Here is a 14,210-nt window from a genome sequence, read left to right as displayed (position 1 = left end):
CTCTGAAGTTGAGATGAAAATGAGTGCCCACCATCTTCTGCATATAGCCCTATTCTCCTAGCCCTATCTTGGGTAACTTGTTAAATTGTCTTATAGCTTTGTTACAGTCTTTTTAAAAATTCTATAGATGTTTTCCCAAACATTCATGTGTCATGTCTCTCAGATTGCAGTGATTCAATCCAGATACTTGACTCTAGCACTCTAGCACTCTAGCATCTAGCTGTCTATGGTGGAAGTGGGTGTTTCTGAGGTGGGACTGGAGGGGGGCATCATGGCTGACCACCTGTGAAGGACATCAGGAGAGCAAGAGGCCACTACTTGTCTTGCTTATTAGAGGGACTTATATGTAAAGAAAACTGTTGTGTCAGAGAAACTGGGATACACATCTCTGCTCTGCATGGTAAGAAGTATTACATTGGACCTTAGTTTTCCCAGTGAGTTTAAAGTATTCGAGTATAAAGTGAATGGGGCCTGTGTGTACTCATGATCAGTAGCACTTGTGAGTGCTAGAGACCTAGTAGTTTAATGCACTGGGTCCTTGATTTCTTTTCAAGAAAATACTCAGAACTTTGTTCTCAAAATAGTTCAAGGTTGATGGTGATTTCAATCTCTGTTGTACAGAGAATTCCCTGGCAGCTTGTTTAAAATGCAGTTCTTGAGGCTATATCCCTAGAGATTCAGTCTGGGAAGTTTGGCCAAGTCTGGGAATTTATCTTTTTCTCAAAGAGCCAGATACTTCTGATGCAGGTGGTCCATATAAAGTTGGAGGGATCCTGGCTTTCTGGCTCCCAGCTGAACAAGGAGCATCTGCCTTCTGAGAAAACCTCATCTCCTGCTAGCTGTTTTCTATTTCTGTGGAGCCATTGACGGAATAATCTTTCAGAGCTGTTTCAAGCAGGACAAAACTGCTCTTTGTCCTTGCTTTTTATGATGACTGGAGATACCTTTTCATTGGATAGTCTCCTTGAATATTGTTTTGACTCCATGTCCTAAGAAGTCTTTTGGGAACCAGCTCAGGAACTCAGGCAAGGAGAATGTTCTCATTCACTGGCTATGGCACTTTGATTTGGGGTGAGGAAGGGGCAGGTTGGAAGGTGGTGTTTATTCTCAGCAGGTCCTGGAAGGCTCTGGGAACAAGAATGAGCCAGCTCCACACTGCTTTACTTTAGGAATGTAACCAAAGTGACTATATTCTGACTAGCTGTAAATTATTTGTGTGTAATTTATCTGTTCTTTCAGTGAATTGTGTGTGGTGATGTAAATATTGACTACAATAGTATTTTAAGGAGTTTCTTTCTGTAGTCGTGGTTTGAAGGGTGTAAGGTCAGCTCAGTGAGTGGGCTCATGATGATTGGAGCTTGCTAGCTCCTGAAATGAATGTTTGCAATTTCTTGACAGACAGGCAAAATAAACAGCCCAGGCTCACCCATGAATATACATGTGTGCCACTTTGCACTGGAATTCTGGGTCTTAGTGTGTTCTCAGAGGTCTCTTTCTGTGGGCTGTATTCCACCCACACCTTTCTGTCAGACATAGCGTCTTGTTGCCAGCTGAGGTTTGGCCTCTGCAGCGTGGGCTGTGAATCCAAAATATTTAAAGAGAAAATCTCGGAAAGAATTTCTATCATTTATTTAATAAATGAAAGTGTGAAGACAGAAATTAAAAGTTAACTGGGGAAGTGTAGTTGGAAAATGTGAGCCATGAATTGTTCTTTGAAGTTTTAACTCTTTGTTAAACTACCCACCCCCATTCTCTTGGAAGTTCCCTCAGTTACCCAGGTGGTGATGTGGAATGCTTGAGCCCATGAGTTGGAGGTCAGTGTGGGCGACATTGTGAGATCTGTCTCTTAAAAGAAAATCCTGTCAGTTAAATTGAGTGAGTTTTAAACAGTGCTTGTGTCTCATAGATGAAAAGTGTACAGCAAAGAGCCATATTTTAAGTTGACAGTTTTGAACCCTCATGTTAAAATGTCAAGTCTTTATCTGGGTTAGTGGGAGAGTGTTGTGTTCGATCATGTTAGGTACCTGAGCTTGCGACAGGTACACATTTCTGTGAATTTCTTTAGTAAAGACTATATGATTGTTTATAGGGTTAAATATTTAATGGTTAAATGATGTGAAGTTATTTGCTTAACCAAAGTTTTTTTCTTATTTCATTTTTAATCACAAAAATCTTCAAATATGTTATTTTATTTTATTTTTAGGTATCAGGGATCGAACTCATGACCTTACATTGCCAGGCAGGCACTTGTGTCACTGAGCTATATCGCTGGCCTCTAAATATGTTTTTTTTAAGGTTGAAAGTTAGGTAAGATAATAATGTGGTATATATGAGTCATGTGAATTTAAAGTATATTGATCTCTAATGCTAATGGCATGATATTTGATATTCCCATGGATTTTTTTGCCTAATCATTTATCATAAGTATTTTGATACATAGTTTTAAAATCATTTTTCTATTTATGTCTTTAGTTATTTTTGTGGTGATGGGGATTGAACCCATGGTCTCATGCATGCTAAGCAAATGCTTTGCCACTGAGCTGCACCCCCAGCCCCTAATACACATTAAAAAAAAAAAAAACCTACTTGAAAATGTTACTTTAAAATTCAAGAGAGAAAGGAAGGTGAATGGAAAATGGAAGGTTATTTTGTTGGCCTTGCTTGTGGTTTTTACTGGAGAACATAAGGGATTGTAGTGCAGGTCAGGCACTATCATGAAATCTAATACGACATCCACATGCCTTTATAGCCCACACGCTTCCATGGCCCTGCTGACAGCTTAATTATTTGAAACAATATTTGATACAGCAGAATACCAATTGTCCAAAGACTTTGGATGTCCTTTTGGGCTCTTTGCTCCGTGTATATAAGCCCTGCCAGAAGATGTGAAAATCTGCATTGATATAAATGTTCAAATACATATAAATGTTCAAATCCTTTTACAAAGGATATTATCGTGGTTCCTTAATCCAGCGCTTCTGCACCAGTGGCTGTGAAACATGATGCACTTTTGTGCCAAGTAAAACCTGCTTCAGTTTTTTAGGATGGAGTCCAGGTTCTTCTGTGATAGCATCTGGTGTGTAGGTGACCACCTGTTTCTCCTTCAGACATTCTTCAGAAGTAGCTGGAGTCATAGGCAAAGGTTAGAGTAAAATACAGAAGAGAGGACACGCCGATCTCTGGAGGCTTGTTAGAGCCTCACTGGAAAGCTACTGCTGGCTTTTTTTCAAGCTGAGAACAGACACCAGTGGTGTCAACCCCATGTCACCTGAAATGGGGTAACCCCTTAAGTATTAAGGTTTCCAGGGATACATGATTTTCCTTTTGAATGTTTTCTGAAACTAAAGCCCCTGACAGTCCGCTTGACCTCTGCTACTTTTAGCATGGCCTAAAATACAATGCCATGGGGAAGAATCTGGAGGACAGCTGTGAAGCTGGTGATTATATGAGCATGTGATACTTTTTTAGATACGCATTGAGGAGTTTGGAAGCCTTAAAGTAAAGACACCTTTAAAATACAGTGTGGTAATCTCTTCGTCTTAACATTTATCGTTGTGCTCTAAATTTACCCACATGTGTTTAAGTATAGACAACTGCTCCAGTGTAGCTCTGTCCTTGAATCACTCAGAGTTGTCCTGCAGCATTTCATCTGTGGACTTTTGCTGAAGTGCTTGCCATCAAGTGAATGCTTGGGCTTTGGCTGAGTTACAGTGTTGAAGAATGTGATGTCCCCTCTAGGTTCATGTTTGATTCTCCTGTTAAAAAGGGAGTGCACATTCTCTGGCTCAGCTGATTTACTGCTGTGCTTTTTGAATTGTTGTTATGTCCTAGGTAAATAATCTTTAAATGAAATGGATTTACTTCATTTTTCTTTTTTGATTTGGCAAATCATTCACAGACAAATGGTTTTTTATAAGCTGCTCAGTGAATTACCAAAGGCAGCAATATTGTAGAGCCTTGAAACTTGTGCATTTGGTATTGTTTCAACTTTTGTTTGTATCAAAGGTGAGTGTATCCCTTTAAAATGATTATGCAATGTTGACATAAAGAAGGGCTCAAGGACTAAAAGCTGTACTTTATAGTTCAGTAACATATTGAGATCTTGGCCATGGTTAATGTAATTACAAATGTATTTTAAAAATGTGAGAAATGTGATTTAATTCTTAATGAAAATAGCAGATTACAAAGTCATAATTATGACTATGCATGCGTGTGTGTGTGTGTGTCTGTGTGAGAGAATAATGATAGGAACATAATATGCAATTATGATTATGTTTGGTTACTAGGATTTTTAAATACTCTCTTTGTCATTGTTACTTAACGTAATTTACTTTTAAGGAAGGTGGGAAAAGAGCCTTAATTCACTTTGTAATTATTTCTTTTAAGTCTCTGAAACTTAGAGTTGCATGGAAAAATTCCTATAAATGCCAAATTTTTTATTTCCTCTTTTGTTTTTCTAAATATTCTTGTATAGAAGGGCAGTATACATGAGTATACATCTTTAAGAGATGGCAGAACAAGTCTTTCCCCCTGAAATACCTGTTGAGATATGGAAGGTCCTCCTGTTTGAGTTTTTCCTCTCAGTATGTGGAAGAGGGAGCATCATGCTTTTGGTCACTCTCGGTGTCTGTACTCTTCTTTGTCCTTGAGGCTGGAGGCTGAATAGTGCATGGCAGCCAAACTTTTCTTAATTGTTATCTGGAGCATGCAGACTATATTCTAGTGACTGTGTGAGCATTGGTAGAATTTTGGGAAGGGTAAAGAGAAAATCATGGATATTCATTATAAAGTATAATGATGATTACAGTAGAGGTGATTACAGATTTAATGTTAATATACCCATACGTTTTCTTCTTGTAGTTAATTTCTCATCTATCCACACATGGTTTGGTTTTATATCCAGATATTCCCACATCCAACCACTTTTTTCCTTTACCTCTGTGGCCACCTGTACTCATGCCGTGGTTAACTTGTGTCTGAACATTTATAGCAACTCCTTAACTGTTGCACTGCATCTTGCTTCACAGCCTACCTCCACATAGCAACCAGAATGACCTGGTACCCGTGTCGGCCTGTTCTTAGAATTCTTTTCAAAATGCACAGAGCTTTCTTGTCTATATGACGTTATGCGTGCGCGCACGCGCGCGCGCGCGCGTGTGTGTGTGTGTGTGTGTGTGTGTGTGTGTGTGTGTGTGTGTGCTCACTTTCCTGCTACCTGTCAGGTCATTTTTTAGCATCTGCCTTTTTAGCAAGATCCATCTGCACTAATCTTCTTTCTTTTTTCGGACTTATTTGTGACGTGGGCCCTTTCCATGTGCTGTCCTCTCTTCTACAGTGCTCTGCTTCCAGATCTTTGCATGTTCCCCTGTCACCTGTGTGTCACCACCTCAGAATGGCTTGCCTGTGCATCACGCACAGCTCAAGTACTCCCACCAAAATGTCTGGAACTTTTTGTAATCTGAAATGGTTTATTGAAATCCACATTTTCTCCAATATTAAAATATAAAGAGGAGGCAGTTTTGGTTTTGTGCTTCCTTTTTAGCACCTTAAATAGTGCCTGGCATATACTAGAAGCTGCATAAAATTTGTTGAATGAATAAACAAGCACATATTCTCTGTCATCAAGATTGTATGAGATAGACACTGAAGTTTTTTCCAGCTCCAAGATGCTATTATTCTTTGTATGTAAAGGCATTATTATTACATGTAGTCAAGGTGTTACATGTTTTTGGCTACTTCCCCTCACCCTGTGTCCTTGGTGGAGGACTTGTTATATCTATCCATTGTGTTGTCATTAATGGGGCTAGATTGATTGAAAGGTTATCTTTGGTGTGTAACAAGGTGAAGCTAATGGACACGTTAGGAGATTGAATCTGGATCTTGGCCCTTTCTAGGATTTTGGTCCATTCAGCATGGTGTAGTAGTAGGCTGTGGCCCAGAATTCAAACTTAACGGGTTGGCTGATGAGCATTTTTATTAAATTATGTGCAGATGAAGTTACGTTGGCAGCAAACAAAGCAAACTGAGAGACTTGTTAACTGTCTTCTTAGAGTTCAAGGTAGAGACATTAGTTAATCAAAACTCCCTATTGTTTAAATGAAGTAAATGAAGTGGAAAGGGAATACATACTTTTATCTGTTAAAATATTAATTTAGCAAGTACTTATCAACTTAATCTGTTTGCTGTTAAAAAATAGTGAGCAAATGACTATAAGCCACACTGAAACTTAGGCTGTCCTGAGCAGTTCTTGCTAGAAGACATGTCTGTTTCTCTTAAAGGCCCGAGATCTGAGTTAGTGGGAATCATGCTGTGGGAAAGTTTCAGTTGAAAAAATTTGCAGTGATTCTTTTTCCTACAGTATTACCAAATAATCTGCATATGTTGAATTCAGATATAATACTCCCATTATGAAATTTGTTTAATATGGGCCTAGTGGCTCTGTGTGTGGCTTTGTTGTTTGTTTTGTGTTTTTGAGACAAGGTTTCCCTGTGTAGTTCAGGCTGGCCTTGAACTCAATTTGAAACCCACTATGGCTTTGAACTCACAGCTGTCCTCTTGCCTCAGGCTCCCAAGTGCTGGGATTATAGTGGATGTGGAGTGCACATGTGCTCAGTGTATGCTAGTAAATGAAGGGACTAGCTGTTTAACTTGATTTACTTTGTTCGAGGTATCATGCTTTCTTGATGAATAAATCTTTAGCCAGGCATGGTGGCCCACTGCTATATTCCCAACACTCTGGGATGCTGAAAAAGGAGGATCACAAGTTCAAGCCCAGCTTGGAAACTTATAAATTAAGAGGACCTTGTCTCAAAATAAAAAAAAATAAAAAGGCCTGGGTATGTAGCTCAGCACAGAGGTCCAGAGTTCAAAACCCAATACTGAAAAAATAAAATTGCAATCTAATTGCAACTATAGTTGCTATATATAGTTCTGAAGTTTAATTATACTTTATCTCCTAAGGCATGAAATAGTATTGTTTTCACCTTTATTGACTTATTTGTAATGAAGTTCTGAAACATGCACCTGAAAATCAGACAGTAAAATCTTACATGTAGATGGAGCGGAGGGAATGTTAAATCTTCATTTTTGAATAGTTGAACACATGTAAAATTCCCATTATGGTTTATTAGAGAGAGATTTTTCCTTCTGGGCTGTTGCAGGCAGAAGAGACCCTTTTCCAGGCTGATGCCCACACCTTTACCTCAGGTACCTGTTTTGCCAGGTAAATGTTCTTTCCCTACTGGGCCACTGGGGCTGAGGAGGTTGGTCAAGAAGTCTCCATTCTTTCCACTCCCTTGTTCCGAGGTGGGTGCCTGGAACCTCTGCGGATGATTTAAGAAAGCTGTGTCTCCTGTGCTCTAGCAGCTCATCCTGTAGTCTGTGGAGAACAGTGCCATGCCACATGTAAATGTATAGAAACACAGCTCTCAGACACACCACTGTGCCTTATAAGTCAGCATTTACACTTTACAAGAGTAAAGTGCCATTTGCGTATCTTTCAGTTCCAACATACTCTATCACTTTGGCCACTTTCTTAGAACTTTAGGAGATCACAGTTTCCTGATCTTTCACCAGGCTCCTATTGATGACATTTGTATGTGGCTTCCATTAGAAAGAGCCCAGGATAAAGTGGGAGGTGCAGGTGTTGCCAGCATGGTTCGTTCTGCTACTCTCAGATGCGCTCTAGTAGTCTACTGCTTCCTCAGCCCTTCCTTCCCACCCAGTGGTGCTCTCTGGCCTGCTGGGGTTGTCAAGGTACTGCTGTCCATTTGCATCCCTATAATTAGCATCTTGTGGCTCTTAGATTCTGCTGTCCTATCAGGCTACATCACTATGTCCCTGCTTCTGAGCAAGTGTATCAAGAAAAGGGAAAGGGAGTCATTCATCAGCAGAGGTGAACCTCACCTCCTGGTTTTTAAAAAGGTTGTAACTTGGGGGAGAAATTTGGATTGCCAAAGAGACAAGATAAGCAGCAATTTGATTATGAGGACAATCAAGTCAGATGGCAAGGGCAGGAGAGATGGGTGATACTAAAGTGAATGAACTCCCCCCTCTGCCCTTGAACTTGGAAAAATGATTTAGTTACTTGCTGCTGCATGGATAGTGGTTGCCAGAGATGTGTCACTGTCTGTGAACTAATTGTATCTTGCACAATGAATAATTTCTCCATAGTTTTCTGTATATCAGTCATTATGGCACAAAAGTTGTCAGTGCTGGCTTTCAGGGGTAGGATTCAAAGTGTGCATGTGTGCATGTATGTATGTGTGTGTGTGTGGGCGGGGGTTAATAGGAAGCCAGCAGGAATTGGTCCTCAGGGGGAGCAGAAATGACCATAGGGAGGAAGGATAAAAAGGAATTATAATAGACCTAGTTCTAGTTTCTATCCAGGAGTCTAGGATAATTATTTTCTTGCTAATAGAAATACAAATAGTCTAGGTATTATTAGACACATGTGCCAGTCACATTTATATTATTGCATTTGCATTCAGTGTTGTTTTTGACATTGACAGCCTTTTTGGGAAAGAGACTACTGTCACTCACATTCTATAACTGAAGACTGTCAAACAAAAACACAGCAGCAAATTGCCCAAGGTCACCTAGCTTTGGACCCAGACCCTCAATCTTGACTACCACAAGACCAACAGGAGCTAGAGAAGGATGGGCTGGCTTTAGAAGTGCAGAGCAAATGTTTTGGGAATATTTCATATTCAGAAGGATTATTTTAGGAATTGTGAAACAAAGTAAGATGAAAAATTAAATCCTGACCATTGTCTGGAACTTGAGGAGCCCCAGTCTCCTGGTGAAGCTGGTGGATAAACATTAGGTTCCTTATTAAGTGATTGCCAGTAAACTCTAGAGAGACCTTTCTAGAATCTGCTTCATGCACTGGCTGGTGATTAGCTGTCCAGCTCCTCCTCTGCTTACTGTGTTCCTGTTAAACTCTACTAGTAGGAAGGCTGAAGGCCAGTCTGGAAGGCTGGGGGAGGGAGAAGGGACAGACTCTTACTAGTTTGTTGTCAGCTTTTCTAAGAGGGTCTTCTCCTGTGCCCAGAGTTCTTGGTTCACATCTCTAGATTCTTTTTACTTCTGGGAACCCCTCAGAGTGGCCTCAGTATCTATCCCTTGGAAGTATGAATCCAGCCCCATGTGGACTCTCAAAGGGCTCCTTTCCTGGAACTACTGAGGGGCCCGCATTTCCTGTAGCTCTGTGTCTCCCTGTTGGTTGGGTCTTCTCCGCTTGGCTCCTAATAACTCTTGCCTCCTTCCTTTGGTCCTACAGCCCTCTTTCTGGTGGCCGCTTCCTGCAGTTACTCTGTGCTTCTCAGTCCTTTCAGGCCTCTAGCATCTGTTGAACTGGATTTTTATATTAAATAATATCTAATGTTTCTGTTTTTTTTTTTTTAAAAAGATACTAACTGGTTTCCCCAGAGTCCTGGAATCTTGGTAGAGGGATGAGGAGAGAAGCCAATATTCAGCAACTTTGATTTTCATATTTAAGTGTACAGGTGAGTTGCTGGAGATACTTTTTAAAAATGCAGATTCTAGGCCTCCAGTTATAGTAAATCTCATTTAGTAGTTTGTGAATGGGCTCAGGACTCTGCTTTTTTTAAATGGACATCTTAAGAGTTGCTGATACAGTTAACTTGTCTCAAAGGCTTTGAGAAAAATCTGGTTAAATCTATGGCATTGGGGGTTAGACACATATTAATTTTTTAATAGGATAGATATACTGATAAGTTTTGAAGAAGGCCACTAAGATTGTACCTTACCCCTGTGTTACCCGGAAGGCTAAAAATTCGACCTGTAAATATAGCTGACAAGTTCTGAAGTAACTCTCTGGGACAAAGGAACTTTCCCCTTGCCATCACCTAAATGCTATGCCCTACCCGCTAGGATTAGAGGGATACTGTTTTCTTTTGAATACTATGTCAGTATGCATGGAGCTAAGTTAGGATGGAGCGAGATCAACCTCAAAGATATTACTTCCTCTTTTTGTATTTAGATCCCTTCCCATTTCCAGATGGCTTACTGTTGGAGCAATAAGGAGCCAGAGACCACCAGCACACCATCCATATTCTAATCAAAATGCTTATTTTGGCCTTTGCCTGTGAGTGTATGTGTTTATCTTTGTGAATAGTAATGGACATCCCTTTGTGGAATTTTGGCTTCCATTTGGCTGATTTAATCTGTAAAATGGGTGGGTTTACATCATGTACTCTGTCTATCCTTGGTTTTGACTGACAGCTTTGTTTTGCCATATTTGACTTTATTCTCTTCCAAAAAAAAAAAGAAAAGTAATAAGAACTAAGAAGTAATAAAACCCAAAAATGTGTAAATTTTGTTGTAAAAAAGAGAGGGAAAAAAAGTGCACTAAGGATACAACTGAAAGTGTGTTTAGGGGTGTTAAATAGCTGACCATATTAATGTTTTTGGTTGGATCATTGAACACAACTGTTTGCAGTCTCTCTGTTTGAATGTTCACTTTGTATGCTTTGATACTGTGACTTGAGCAACTATCTCTAAGATGATAATGTGTAATCTCTTAACTAGTGATTTCTTACTGTTTTTTTTTTTTTTCTGGGGCTGGGGATTGAACTCTGGGTTTCATTCGTGCTGGGCCAGTGCTCCAAATGTTCAATGTCTTTTTAATTGGCAAGCAATCATGTTCACAGACAGATTTTTTAAAAAATTTACTGTGTATCATTAAGAAAACAAGAATTTGTAGTAGTGAATCTCAATATTAATCACATTGAATAAAGTGGAAATTGGAGCCTGCTATTTAATGGCCTATTAAAAATTACTTGTGATCCCCGGTACCGATAAAAAGACAAAAAAAAAAAAAAAAAAAGACAAAAAAAATTACTTGTATTCCTGTTAAACTTAGTGCCTAAAATTTACCTATGCTCCCTAAAGATAATTTTATTAAATGACTGGTTTTTTGTTAGGTGACCTGAACCCATGTATTACTTTCTATATATTTGGTAAATGCAGTATAGGGTTTTTTTTTTTGTTTGTTTTTAGTTGTTGTATTAGATATGATTGAGTTCCAATATGGGTTTATTTACATTAATTCCAGTTTGATTCAAGACCCCAGTTTCCCATTGTCTCTCTAAAAATCAGAAGCCAGGACTACATTTTATTTTTCTTGTGATATTACCAGGTGGTTCTTGACACCCTGTTGTTCATGGTGAGGTCTGTGATCACTAAGTGCTTTCACAAGCCTGCTTTCCCAGGCTGGGTAGTCTGTCCAGATCAGAGGTGAGGATCAATTAGTTTGTACGCGCCTAGAGAAACGCTTGCTATACCAGGCTTGGTGTAGCTACCTGGTTTGTACCATTTATCCAGACAGGTCATTGATAGTACCTATTTTATAAGTTGCATGTAACCCTCATCTCACAGTTCCATCCTTTGTGTTAGACTTAGAACTTTACTGTTTATGTATTCTTCTCACGTGGAATGAACTGAATGTCAGAAGAGTAGCTCTGGTAAGGCCTCCTTCCCTGTGTGTGAAATAGCAAGAGATGAATGGCGGTGTGTAGTGAGGCAGTTTGGGTTAGGGCCCTGAGGATGTGTTCTCATTATGTTGACTTTTTTGTGGGGAGGCTGTACTGGGAATTGAATCTAGGGCCTTGTGCATGTGAGGCAGCTGATAACAGTCACGTGGGCCCATTTACAGGCATCCTCCTCTAATCAGTTTCTGGTCCTCGTATGGCTGGCTGGCCTTATGGGCTTTGAGGTGGGACACTTGATATAAATAGAACGAAAGAGTAAGCTGGAGAAAGAGGATTGGAAGACACCATTTGAACCAAAGCCATTTGCTTTGTTCACTACACACCATCAGCCAGCACCTCTTGAAAAGGGAGTCTGATACTGTCCTGGACTCTATTCCCTGGCAGAAGACCTGTGAGCATAATAGAGTCCTTTCATATGCTAAGACATGATTAGGCTCTTATTAGAGGTTTGGCTGGGTGCTCCTCATTTAAGTAGGATGTGATGACAGAACTTCCTTCCAGTGACCATATCATGAATGTCAGAGCTAATGTAATGCCTTTTTAAAAATCTTGCCATTTATAAAAAGGAATTGCTAAACAATTGGCCATTTTCAATTTTAACATAAAGAAAATTTCTTATGGCTGCCCACACACACGTATTTGTTATTGTTTTTTTTTTTTTTTGGTGGTGCTAGGGATTGATCTGTACATGTATGTGTACATGTATACATGTATTTTTACGTATTAACTAGATGTTTATTGCTACATTGGTGCATTGGGGAAAAACTAAAATACTTAGCAACAAAAGAGTGCTTACTAAATTATGATACGTCAGTATTATTAAATATTATGTAGTATTAAAATGACAAACTGACAGAATACAATTGACCTGGAGAGGTTCCTAAAGGAACAATGCTAGCTAAATTTGATGAATGCTTCCTGTTTATAAGGCACATTTGAAGGCTTCCTGGGTACCAACTTACTGGTCCTGTCCTATGAGCTTGGTACTATTATTATCTTCTTACAAATGAGGAAACTAAGGCCTCAGTACATTAACTTATCTAAGGATAATCTGTTAGTATTTGGTAGTGCTAGAATATGAACCTGTATATCTGAAAGGACAGAGATGCTTTAAATAATTTTGGGGGGTTAGATAATAAAGTACATTATTATTATTTTTTGGTAAACTACATTATAAGGCAAAAGTTTTGCCATAGGATATTAATTCATCACTCTTTCTGATCTGTATGGGTTATCGTATATATCTTAGATTTTTATTAAGCTGTGTCTGACCTTAGAACTCATTGAATCTTTTGCTTTCCAAATGCAACGCTCCCTTCCTTTAAAACAACAGAATCTTCTTGGTAAACAGAACAAAACTTCATACTGATTTGGAACTACAGTGCTCTCTTTTCCTGTGGATGCCCTATAAAGACCACCCATTTGATGTTGCACATGGGGCTGTGTGTCCTAGAGACTACCTAATGTTCACTGATGGATGCTTTTCAGGGATGTGAAGTACTTTATGCTAACAAGCCATAAAGGTAGATTTTTATTATGTCCACTAAGGAAGCTGAAATTTAGATAGAAATTAAGACCAAAGCCACAAAAGAAATCATTATCATGGATGGGTGGGATTCCCATCTCACCTTTTCTATAGGTGGTCTTAGTAACATGGGAACAACAATGCCTTACCAGAGCCCTTCAGCTGAATCTTGTCTCTTACTGTTGACTTAATTAGGAAGTTTCTGAGAACTTGTAATTAGTGGAGCCTATTTACCATAGGTGTCAGTGGGAAAGTGATTTAGAACAGACATTGAATGTTTGGACTGTCATAACAAAATACCATAGTCTGGGGGCCTTAAATAACAGAAATATATTTCTGTATTTCTGGAGGCCAAAAGGGTGCTGGCTGACTCATTTTCTGTGAGAAGTCTCTTTCTGGCTTACAGACAGCAACCTTCTGTCTATGCTCACATGGTGAGGAGACAGAAAGTGTTTTCTGTTGTCTCTCCTGATAGAGTACTAACCCTCCACCAAGATGACCTCATTTAACCTTCATTACCTCCACAAAGGCCCTCTGTAAATACAATCATGTTGGGAATTGAACTTCAACATATGAATTTTAGGGAGACATTCAGTACCAAGCAGTTTTCCAGTTATTTCTCTTTATCTCTATGTAGGAGTTGATCCACTTGTAACAGGAGCAGTTACATTTGGACCTTTATTACTTAGTGAACTACCTGTCACATGGTAGTCTAATTATTGTTTGTTGATGGATTAATATAGGCAAACATCATTTATTGCCTTTCTGTGCCTGAAGTTTTCTTGTGGCCGTCCAGCCCATTTTCTCATATATGGTGGCCAAGTGGTAATGTTCCAAGAAGGTGTTGCTTTGGGTAGCCTCCAGGAGCACTGAGTGACTTAATTGAAGTACCACTGAATTAAGCTTGAAGGGATAAAAGCTGCAGAGTAGAGAGGGCAAGGAGAAGTCACAGAAATAGTTTCTGCTGTTTGTTAAGTAGAAAGCATAAAGCTGAGCTTTCTGACTGTTAAACTAACATGGAAAATACTATGCTGCATATTTCTCATTATCCACTAAGTTATTTGGAAGGAGACATTTCTAATCTGCCACTAAATACAAATAAACATTTATTGTATGGTTGTAGAAGTAGGAAATTTGAACATACACTGTTCAGTAAGATGTTTTTAAGAAAG

The 14,210-nt window shown here is 39.2% G+C and overlaps 1 protein-coding gene across 3 annotated transcripts in view; it reads left to right on the top strand.

The window, feature by feature from the left end:
• Stk39 (serine/threonine kinase 39) overlaps positions 1 to 14,210 on the top strand; it is a 273,681-nt gene that overhangs the window by 36,801 nt on the left and 222,670 nt on the right. The window contains exon 1 of one of the 3 annotated variants that reach the window (XM_063259209.1): positions 3,790 to 4,005. The exons of the other annotated variants lie outside the window; for them this stretch is intronic. The gene's annotated coding sequence lies outside the window, so the exon portion shown is untranslated. Of the gene's footprint in view, positions 1 to 3,789; positions 4,006 to 14,210 lie in introns of those variants that run through there. 3 annotated transcript variants of the gene reach the window in all.

The sequence above is a fragment of the Cavia porcellus genome, unplaced genomic scaffold (genome assembly GCF_034190915.1).
Source record: "Cavia porcellus strain 051 isolate PalLab524CR breed Dunkin Hartley unplaced genomic scaffold, mCavPor4.1 scaffold_12, whole genome shotgun sequence".
NCBI classification, from domain to species: domain Eukaryota; kingdom Metazoa; phylum Chordata; class Mammalia; order Rodentia; family Caviidae; genus Cavia; species Cavia porcellus.
Note: the sequence above shows the minus strand (reverse complement) of the source record. Positions and strands in the feature narration are given on the sequence as shown.